An 11,700-nucleotide genomic window follows, 5' to 3' on the forward strand; every position below is an offset into this window, starting at 1 on the left:
TAGATGGCATAGATGACTTTCCAAGAGCCATACTTTTTCTGGAATTTAAAGCATGTGATAGGTGTGCATATGGTGTGTGAAAGGGGGGGGGTTAGGCATAACAGATTGGGAGTAGTACTGGATCTTTGTCTAGATATCTTACACAGACTCTTCTGTGTTTTGAGCTTGCGTATTGGTGCTGTAAGTATGAAAAATGTCCAACCCCCAGACACCTACATAGGACTCCCTAGTGTGGCAGATGTGCTGTTTTCTAGAACATCCTTCTCCCAGTACCTGTTGGGATGATGGATGAAAGCAGTCCAATGTTGTAATCATGGTGGTTGGAGGTCCTCTCATGTCAGAAGGCGGTCTCTGCTGGGGAGCTGAATAGTCTGCTTTCTATACTGTGACCAAGCTTGAGGTGAATGGGAAGCAGCTTCTTAGTAAAAAGGGGCACATGGAACCCTGGAACCAGAATTCTAGTATGGACCTAGAGGCCCAAGCAACTCTGTGTTGCTAGAAAACCTCTGTCCATAGTGTGTATATAGGTGTTAGCCTGAGCTATATGTGCGTGTTAGGAGAGCAGAAGACTGCATGACGCTTTGAACTTTTTTTTGCTGAATTGATTCTTCTCTCAGCAGGGGAACAGGAAGAAGACACATGCAGAAAGCAGAAAGAAACATGTGTCCATGTAGACACATGCAGAAAGCACCACATGATGAAGCACTTAAAGCAGAGGCCACAACTCAATGTATCTTTAAGTGCCTTCTGAACCCCAACAAAATCAATGGCCTTTGGTGAGGAGGGCAATGGTGGTTTGGAGCGTGGGCTGTGAATTGGGCCTTTCCTCTGCCATGTGCTTGTTTGGGGTCCTTAGGCAAGTTGTTCTCTCAACTTCGGTCTTGCAATACAGGGGAAAAACTAGCTTCACTGTAAGTATGGGTGGAGGAGTGGGGAAGGCAGAGATGCGATCCCCAGGATCGTGTTGTTAAGGTGGGCTCAGGGGTTGACATGCACTTACCAGTTCCTGCAGCAGCCTCCTGGGGGTGGTATGTGCATGCCAGCCCCTATGTCTCCCTTAGCATCTCCTGGGGATTACTGGTTGACTCGCTAGATTCAGCTCAGAGTCGGCTGAAGTGCATGCCACTGTCAAAAAAACCCTCAAGGCAAGCACCTTGATAATAAACCTGAATATAATTGAAAAGTGCCATGTGAGCGAAGCATCTGAAAGCAAGTTACACTTGTATGTTTGTGGTATGCCTTGGTTTGTGGCCATTATCTAAATCAGCACTGTCAAAAGCATGGGCTTCACTAGCAGATGGTTGTTAGTTCATAACTCAAGAAGTAATACTGTAGTAGTCTGTGACTCCCAAGTGGCCCTGCCATGTTGGAGCAAAGGCGCAGCAAATGTGTCTGCCCCACAGGTTCATTTATGACAAAAAGAGAATTCCTTTCAAAAGTTGTGAGGGAGAGCTATATCCCTGCCCCAAGCCTGGTGCATGGTGCCTTATTGGTGCATATTGCTAAGAGGTGTTGATTTTATTTTTGAGTCCCACCACTGGATGAAGGACTTGTGAGATGTTTTTCAAGCCATGGACCAGTTTCTGGAGAAGCCTGTGCTTCCCCTTGCCACCCTTAGTAGATATAAGTTGGCCACCCCTGCTGTGACACCTTGGTATTGTGTGACACCAGAGGTAAGGACACCTGCGGTTGAGAAGGCATTCTCTCTTTGTGTGGGGCTGGGAGTTGATCTGCACTTCTGAGAGAGGCTGCTAGATGGCGAGGCTGTCACAGTTTTGCCAGCTGTGGTTCATTGGTTTTTCTTGTTTGTCGGAGAGAAGGCTTCTATTGTATGATGCGAAGGGGAGGTGTGGCTTGTCCAGCAGTCTCTGGCTGGAGTTGGAAGTTTGCTTGCAGTCATTTACATTTCCAGCATCTTTGTGTAACCACTATACCGGGTAGAGTGAACAAATTGGAGCACATTTTGTAAACAGCTTGGCAAAGAGATCAACAGACGCACTAGAGGAGCACAGCAGCTGGACCCAGGTGCGTGGGGACTCTCTGCTCCGGGAAGTTTGCTTGGCATAGCTCCTGGCAGTGCCCTACTGTTTTTGTAGACCCTTAAGGAGAGCCGTGCTTGCTGGGACTGGCAGGGACTCTTGTCTTGCAAAGATGTTGTCTGTGTGCCCTCTCCTATGTCAGAATGAGAGTATCTGGAGAGGTGCCCTGGACAGCTGCCCTCCTGCACTTCCAGCATTCCAAGTTTCACCTCATCCTTCCTGTTGCTGGACTTAGCATAACACAAACTCCTTCTCATCCACCCTTCCTCTAATTCACGTTTTGCAATGAGGAAAAGTAAGCCTGGCTTTCAAAGGGAATTGAGTTTTTTTGTGTATTCTAGGTTTGGGAAGAATCACTTTCCTGGCTGCCTGTGGTGAGAGAATTGCTCCTGGGTTGTAAGGGCACGTTGGCTAGTAAAAGCCCAAGACAAAAAACTCTGCAAGCTAGTAACGTCACTGAACTCTGGTACAAAGCTGACACAACTGGGGACGGGGTGTGCGCTAATGATACATTTCGTAGAATCCTAGAATTGGAGTAGGTTATCCAACCTTTTGTTCCATGCAGAAAATCTGGAACTAGATCTCTGAAGCTGGCTCTCTTGCTTCTGCTTGAAGAGCTCCTGGAAGAGTGAACCTACTCATCTCCCTTGGTAATTAGTTCCATTGTTGAACTATCTTTTCCATTAAGGAGTTTCTTCTTAACGTTTTGGTTTCTCCTCCTGTGGCTTAAGGGGTATCAGTGAGTCAGTTTCTGCCCTTTTCTACATGACAGCTTTTCGGAAAGTGCTATTATGTTCTCCACCCTCAGTTCTCTCTTCTGTAAGCTAAACACACCCAGGTCCTTCAACCGTTCCACACAGGGCTTATTTTCCAGGTCCTGACAAAGAGTAGAATGTGGGAATGAAATTGAAGCAATGCGGAGACATAGAGTTCCGAACTTGTCCTGAAACCATGAGTTACAAGTCATGATGACCATATGCAGCCTCCATGTTTGGAGGTGGCCTATATCTGATTGCCTGGTGCAAAGAAGCAGTAACAGGATGCAGGTGTCTTGTGTGCTCCCAGGGTCATTGTGAGGTACAGGCAACCAGACTAAATGGGTTCATGGCCTGATCCATCAAGGCTGCTCTTCTATCAGGGAGAAACTATGATTCTGTGCCAAGCATAACTTCAGGTTTAGGAATGAGTAAGGGAAGCAATTAAAATTAATTCCAAGACTCCTTGTCCTGCTCAGTTGGTACTTCCTCATCTGTTGGGATTGTCTACCTTCTGTTCATTGTATCTCTGCCTAGAACTTGTCATGCTTGGTCACATGGTTCATACTGCAAATTTGACTGTGGTGAATTCGGGCTCAAACTATCTTGCTCCATGGTCACCTGCGAGCAGGGTATCTAGATGCAATTTAGAACAAAGTGCCTATACCTTTAACCATTGTAGAGAAGAAGGGATTTTGGTAGGTGCAGCTTTTTAAACGCTTCCATGTTGAGCTGTACCTGCCCAAATCCTCTCTTCTCTACAATGGTTAAAGGCATAGACACTGTCCTCCATTGCATCTGGTCACCCTGCCTGCGAGGAAAGGAGGTTGGAAAACCAATTATCTAACGCCTCTGTTTTGTAACTTTTCCTTCCAGAGCATTTGGTTGAACATTTGAAGCTGAATGGGCCCCATCAGATACCTGGAGACCACAGCGATTGACTTAAATCTTAGCAAGATTATTAGCAACTGATATCTATTGCCCACCATCCTATTTCTTTTATCTCTTAAAAGTCATTCCTTCACTTGATGCATCCAACCCAGGCTCTCATCCGTGTCTTGTGCAATATTGTACCTTATGGTGAAGAATCACTTTTGTCTGTGGGTTCTGGAGAAAGTGGAGGGTCTTCCTGGCTTCCAGGGTAAACTCAATCTCCCATATTTCTAGTTTTAATTGCATTTTTGTCCCCGTCTTTCTCTAAGGAGATCAGGCCAGCACACCTGGTTCTTTCCCTCTTTCCCCCCACCCTCTTTCTGCGGCAGCTCTAGCACATAGATTAGACTGAGAGCTGGTGATTGGACCAAGCTCACCCACCTGATTTGGTGACCGAGTGGGGATTTGATACCAGGTTTTCCCTGCCTCCCCCCCCCTCCAGCATAGGGACATGAGACCACCCTTCAAATCTCTGAATGGCTTTTGTGTAGATGAGGGCAACACTGGTTTCCCACCGCCCCAGAGAGCAGGACTAGATCTGATGGGCTTCAGTCGGAGGACAGAAGATTCTCGTTAAACATTAGGAAAAAGTGCTCAATAGGATACGTTTGATGGTGGGACTTGAAGAGGAAGAGAGGTCCTCTCTTCCTACAGGTCAACAAGCTGAGTCCAGGCAGGCATCTGTTGGGAATAGTCTAGCTCTGGGTTTCCTGAATTGGGCAAGGGGTTGGATTAGAAGGCCTGTAAGGCCTCCCCCCAACTTGAGGCTTCCCTGAACAACAATTGGATAATTAAAAAAAGAACATCCTGACACATGGGCTCCAATTAAGTCGGCCTTGCAGATGAGTTCAGAGATGTTACTAGCTTGCAAATGTCATGCAAAAAAGGGGATAGAGGGTGGTTCTTCACATCAAAACTAGTTTCAGCAACCCCTGTGTCTGCTTAGGATATGCTCCTTTGCTTGGCTGCTCCCTCCTTTGGCCACAGGACATCTTTTACTGGCCTGGGCAAGCTGGTGGTTTCTCACTCCCAAAGCACTTCCTGACATTGGGTCCCCACGGCCCCATGTTCTGCTGCTTTGTCCAGGTCTGGAGGTTGCAAGTACCCCGGCACTTGCTTGCTCCCTCCCCTTAGTTGTTGTTTCAGCTGTAGGAGTCGAAACGGTGTTGGCCGGCATGCTTGGGTCTCTTGCCACACAGGTGCTGTTTGCTAAGTATTTATATCCTCTCGGGCAGAGCTCTTCGAAAGCTGGAGCTGTTTGGAAACTGCAGCCTGGAACTTCAGCGCCCGTCCTTCCCTTCCACCTTAAGTCATGCTGCAGCTTGGGGAGGGGGGGCACTGTATACACAGGGCCTTGTTGCCTGCTTCTCTTCCCCCCTTCTTTCTTGACCCCAGGGCCTTGAACACAGTGGTCTTTCTGCCAGCTGCTGAGTGGACTCCAGTGTGCGACTGCTGGCCAGGGTGCTCTGAGCCTCCAAGGCTGCCTCTTAACCTGAAGAAGCCCTGGGTTATGTGTGTTGTTCTTGGCAGGGTCGGCCTGGCCCTTTTCAGACTTAAGAGGTGAGTGTGTACGGAGAGTAGGAGCCAGTGCGTGCTGTTTGTGTTGGAGCTGCTGAAGAGGGAATTAGTTCAACTCCACTGCTAATTGCTCCTGAAGTGCAGGGCTCTGTGAAATGTGCCCAATGACTTGCTGGTTAAAAGGATGGCTCTGAGTCGCCCTCTTTCCCAGCGAGCAACTGTGGTGGCTTCTTACTGCCCTGTACCTGGAGGGTGGAGGAGAAAGACATCAGGCCTGCCTGGAAACCCATCTTGCTCTTGTGGGTGTTGCAGAGCTCAGTTCTGGCTGGAGAGTCAAGGATGCTTCCCTTCTGAGGTCAAGACTATGCCCAGTGGTCTCAAGCAGCAGGCCCTAAAACTGGATCCTGGTTAATACTAACTGAAGCACAAACACTTTCAAAGCACTGTGTGAACAGGTAATAGCCACAGAAGATGAGAGAGCCACTTCAGTAATAGTAAGCTTGAGTGCAGTGGCTGGTGTTTCCCCTCCGGGGCTGAATCCTGAGCCAAGGAGCTTTGCCCAATCCCTTGCTTGCTGTGTTGTATTGCGTTTGGTGTCCTCATGAATATATTGACTTATGTGGATCCAGCCCATTGGCCTATCTAGCTCAGTGTTGTCTACTTCTGGCTGACGGTGGCTCTCCAAGGTAGGGGCATTCGCCAGTCTCACCTGGAGATTGTATGAACTGAACTGCCACAAAGCGGTGCCCCTCTCGCTTCTACACATGGGCTTAACTGTGTCCATTGCTTTGAGAGCTATTTTGCTGAAAAGCACTATATAAATATTCAAAGTTTATCTAGCTCAGGGGTGTCTAAACATCTTGGCAGGAGGGCCACATCATCGCTCTGACACTGTCGGGGGCTGGGGAAAAAAAGAATTAATTTACATTTTAAATTTGAATAAATTTACATAAATGAATATATTAGAGATGGAACTTGTATGAATGAATGAAGGTCTTGCAGTAGCTCAAGGCCTCTAAAAGGCCTTGCACAAAACAAGGCTGGTCTTTTCCTTTGCTGCCACTGCTGCATCACAGACATGAAACAGCAAGTAGTGGAGGGAGCTCTCGTCCCACAGCTCACACGAGAGGTTAAACAATCACCCTCACACTGTGGGGTAATTTGTGTTGGGTCAGTGTGTTCACTGTGGGGAGCAGTTGTGTTGGGTCAGTGGGGGCTCCAGCAAGTCTCTTGAGGGCCAGAAGCTCATTGGAGACTGGGGGCTCCCTGAGGGCCGGATTGGGAGTCCCCGAGGGCCGCAAGTGGCCCCCGGGCCGGGGTTTGGGCACCCCTAATCTAGCTCATTATTGACAACTGCCTGATAGCAGGTCTCCAGGGTCTTATGTAGGCCTCTTTTTCAGTCCTTCTTAGAGATGTTGGGGCTGAACATAGGACTTTTTCTCAAAGTATGAGCATTGGCACTGAACTCCAGACCCTCTCCATCCTGTTTTCTTCCTGGGGAATCATTACAGCCTGACCTGAACTTTAATCCTGCTTGTATACTCTCAACAGGTTTGAAAGCATAGCTGGCCTGGCATCTTATGAGCTAACCATGTTTTGAGTTCAGTTGTTCCTGGTGCAGTCTTTAGTTTTTTTGTGAATTTTATAGTTTACTGGAGTTTCAGGGACCTTGGGGGTCATCTAGTCCAACCCCCTGCTCATTGCAGGCAGCTGATACAGCACCCCTGACAGGTAACTATCCAATGGAGAGAGAGTCTGCAACTGCACAAGGCAAACTGTTCTAGTGCTGGACAGCTCTTCCAGTGAGGAAATTCTGCCATGTGTCTAGGCCTAAGTTCACTTCCCTGTAGTTTCGACCCATTGGTTCTAACCCTGTCCTTGGGAGCTACAGAGATTACAGTGAATCTGCTCCTTTTCCCATGTGACAGTCCTGCAGATATCCTAGCCCCCCTATAATTTTCTCCAGACTAAACACTCCAAGCCCTTTTAACCATTTCTTATAGGACTTGGTTTCCAGACTCCTAACCATTCTTAGATGCTCTCCTCTGAACTCATTCCAGCTTATTGGTATCCTTAAAACATGGTGCCCCGAACTGGACATAGTATTCTACATGGGGTTTGACCATTGCAAAATAGAGTGGAATTGTTACTTCACATGATCTGGTTGGTTGACAACCTTCAGTCTCGAAAGACTGCGGTATAAGTCTATAGCACCCAGTATTCCCAGGCGGTCTCCCATCCAAGTACTAACCAGGTCTGACCCTGCTTAGCTTCCGAGATCAGACGAGATCAGGCATGTGCACTGTTGCCTTAGCTTACACAGTCCAGCTTGGCTTGTTTAGTTTTTTGCAACCTCAGCATGCTGCTGGCTCATGATCAGAGAGACTCTAGCCCACCACCGTTATCTCCTCCACTCTTCTTCTGCCCCCTTCCCCTCGTCCAATTCAGTGAACTTAGGAGGAGGAAGAGGAGCAGCAGGATCAGACTAGTGGAGGCTGATGGTGGTTGCCCCCCATCTGCTGCCTCAGTTGTTCTTACTGATGGACCATCCATAACCAGTCAGGCCTGTATGTTTTGAAGGAGGTGTCTATGTCTATGCATTGATATTACCCAAATCACAACTAGGTTGTGGGGCCTAGCAGGAACAAGAGGATAATCGTTGCAGTGGGATGGGGGGTAGGGAGTCGAAGCAGGAAATAAGGAAGACTTAGAGAAACAATACACACTTGTCAAGGCTCTGCTGATTAAGATAACTTTACACACAGTACGTAGCCAGTGCTGGAGTGATTATAATACTCCTAGCATGGAGAAATTATTAAGCTCAGCCCTCAAGTAAAATGATCTGAGGCCACCAGCAAGGGGAGGGGGGAGAGAAGGCTTTCCATGCTTCACCAGTCTGAAAAACAAAGGGTTAAAATGCCAGAGAGGGAGTTGGAGACATGTTTATCTAAAAGCAGAGTGGCAGGTGAAAGGGGTAAAATGCCATTCTTGAAGCAATGCAATATGTTAGAATTATCCAAGAATCAGAGATGGAATTGGAAGGTAATATGGGGAAGGGAGGGAGAGAAATGATAGAGGCAAGGCACATGGTGTGGAGGAAGCAGGTTAGCTTTTGGGGGACCTGCTACTAATTAACACAAAATGAGGCAGAAGCCTTTTGTTGTGTTAGTAGTTGGATGAAAAGAGTAGGAAGCATTGATGTGAGTACTGTATCTTGCTGCAAAGCTGTCCTAGAGCTGTTTGGTGCTGAGCTGGTCCTGAGTAGGGTTTACTTGGGAATGCAGTCATCCCATCCTAATCAACATTCACAAAATCGACATTCACTGGGAAAGTGAGCCAGCAGCCAGTCTGAACCCCTCTCTGGGAGAAATAATTTTCTTGCAATTGGGTACCCTTATAAAAAGACCTGGCTGTCTTGTCCTTTGGCCAATGTTCATGGACACCTTGAGCACTTAACTGTTAATTTTTTTTTTAATCAAAAAGTGCATGCAGACTTGATTCCTTAGAACTGGCCACTTGCTTCTTGAAGCAAATCTGTTCAAAGGGTGGGTATTGAAGTAACTATCAGTAGTTGGTTTACATGTGAATGGTCCTGGCATATCGAAATAGAGAGGTGGGGGGGCAGACTTCTGCCTGAAACTCTGGAGAATCACTGCCAGTCAGCGACCTAGCTGGATGGACCAATAATTTGATTCAGTATAAGGCAAGTCTCTATGAGGTGGGGAAGCATTGGAGACAAATGCTTCCCCCCCTTTACCACTTTCCATTCTCTGTCTTGTCCAAAGTCCTGAATTCATGTGCTGCCGGAATAACCACCAAGTTGAGAAATGGCATGGCCTGAGGCTAAGCCATCTACTCACATTTTTCTTCTGAGTGTCCAAGATCCTCCACCAAGCTGTCCCCAGGCGGATTGAAGAAATGCTTGGAAGGCTGCAAAACATGGTTGGGATGTCCAATGAAGAGATGTTGAACATGCTCCTTGCCAAGCCACCAGGGGGCAGCGGCATATTTTTCTTTGCATGTCTGTTGCAGGCACACACCTTATTGCCTTGCTGCATCAGGCCAAAGATCTGTGTTGTCCCACATTCCAACAAGTGCTGGCCACAGGTCTCTGGAACCACTGGGGCCTTTAAAGACTGGACTACCTGGGGGAGATACCACCGCATTTGACAAATCTCTACCTGAATTGGGCTAAGAGCTTGTCATGCACCTTGCCCCGTGTCTTGATTTGTCTATCTTGGGGAGAAATCTTTTGCGTCCACCCCAGCATGTTTTTGTTCAGCCATTCTTGGCTTATTTTCCCTGGGTTCTTACAGCATGCTGGAGATCCATGTGGCTTTGGTACTTCATAGAGAGAAATCTGCTTGGTCCTAGGCTGAGGAGAAGAGTGTGGAGGCCGAGAGAAGGCTGCCTGTCCTTCCCTTCAGCACTCAAGCAGCTTTATCTTGTACTATTACTGTCCTCTTTGCTTGTCCTGCCAGATTCTCTCCTGGAAGCCTGATTGTGCTGTGACTTTTTCTGTAATGAAAACCTTAGTAAGGGCAATCCACACACCAAAGCCTTTGTACACAAGCATCACTTCCAACCCTTCACTGCCCTTTGCTGTCCTGGTGCAGGGAGTTTTGCCCATTTGCCCTTTTTGCAGCACCTCCCCATTTATTGTGCTGGTAGAGATGAATCCAATGGCACCGGTCAGTAAGCTTCCTGTGCCTCTGGCTAGACCGCTTTTGCTTACTCAGCTGCAGGGAAACCATCCAAGCTTAATCAATAGAAGCTGATGGCATTTGGACACGGGTGTGTGTGTGCTCTTCTGCTGTGCCAATGCAGTCTCACAACCCTTCAGAGTGCACAGATGGGAGGTCTGCCTTTGGCCATCAGTGTATATGCTGCACCTCCACCAGCTGGGTTTCCTCTTTTCTCTCTTTTTTTCTAGACAGGCTTGAGGCTCATGCTTATAAGTCTTATATTGTATATATCTTAAGAGCTTTATACTTCCTCCAAGCTCAGCAGACAGCGGTTTCAGAAGAGCAGTGGTGGCATAGAGGCATGCCTTCATCTCCTGCTTGTGGCGATGCAGTCCAGGGAGTAGAGGAGCAGAGTGGAGGCAAATAGGTGGATGGCGATGAGCACCCTCTCCACACCAATCTGCTGCCTGAGTCAACTGCATCAGTTGGCCTCATGGATGGGCCGGCCCTGTCCTTCCAGCCCTTTCTATTAGCCAGAGCCATCTGGGGCAACTGGTGAGAGCTCTGCGGGGAAACAAGATACTGGACTTAAATGGGGCTCTGGCTTGATATAGCAAGACTCTTCTTACATAAGCCTATTCTGGAACGTTCCTGAGCATTACCTCCCCTGTCCTCTCCCTTCTTGGCCCAGGAGCAGATGAGTTATACATTTAGCAAAGAAGACGGGCTTAAATGAGCGGAACACATAATTACCAGAATTACAGAAAATAATCTCTGTCTTAATAGGAAACGCCGCTAAAACTGTGAGTCAGACTACATGATGGAAACATTGCAGCCAGTTGTACAGTATGAAAACAGTGGACCCAGGTTCAAAAACAAGAGTCAAAAGTACCATGTGGTTTGAAATAGCAGCATCCAGACTTCTGCACCAATCCAGTTTCCAAGTCAAAAATCTTGTGCCACAGGGGACTGTACGAGGGAAGTGGTCAAACTTGGCCTGCTACTCTCCTGAACTGCCAGTAGAGAGCTAAATGCTGTGACAGCCAAAAGTGGATTCAGTGAGAGAGAGGCCCAAAATTATGTAGTGGCAATAGTTCAGTGTTGCTTCTTCCATTCAGTGGAACTCCTTAGGCAAGGACCAGAAGGGCAAACAGTTGCCTCTCCGTTGCCTGTTTCCATTCAGAGATGAGCCTCTGATAAAGATAAGCTTCAAATGAGCCTCTCAGAAGCTGCAGGCATGAGTCTCATATGAATAGTAAAGACTGAGGAGGAAGCTGAGCATGTGAACAAGTCCCTTTTGGAGAAGTTTCTAGGCAGAGCAGTAAGATATAAATTACTAGTAGTTGGGTGTGCATCCATGTGCTGGAGGAGCATGTTGGGGGGTGGCCGAGCACTAATTTTGCATGCAGAAGGCTTTCTGCTGAATCCCTGGCAGCATCTGCAGACAAGGGAAAGAGTTGCTGGCTGGAAACCTAGAGAAGTGCAGCAGGTCAGAGCCAGCAGTGCTCAACTAGGTGGACCAGTGGTCTGACTCTGAAGGAAGCAGTGACGTATCTGTAGGCGAATACATGAAACTACTTAGTGTGCACCACTTCTGCATCTCTGCGAGATTGTTGGTTATTTTGGGGTGGGGGTATTCTGCAAAAGAGAGAGGGAAGGAGTGGGTGGGGCTGGGCTTGGGCTTGTCTTCCCAAACAAATGCAGCTGGTGCCGAATTGGCTTTAAATGAGTGCAACTGGTGCCGAATTGACTTATAGAGTGAACCCACAG

This window comes from Tiliqua scincoides, chromosome 9, assembly GCF_035046505.1.
Source record: "Tiliqua scincoides isolate rTilSci1 chromosome 9, rTilSci1.hap2, whole genome shotgun sequence".
Taxonomy (NCBI): domain Eukaryota; kingdom Metazoa; phylum Chordata; class Lepidosauria; order Squamata; family Scincidae; genus Tiliqua; species Tiliqua scincoides.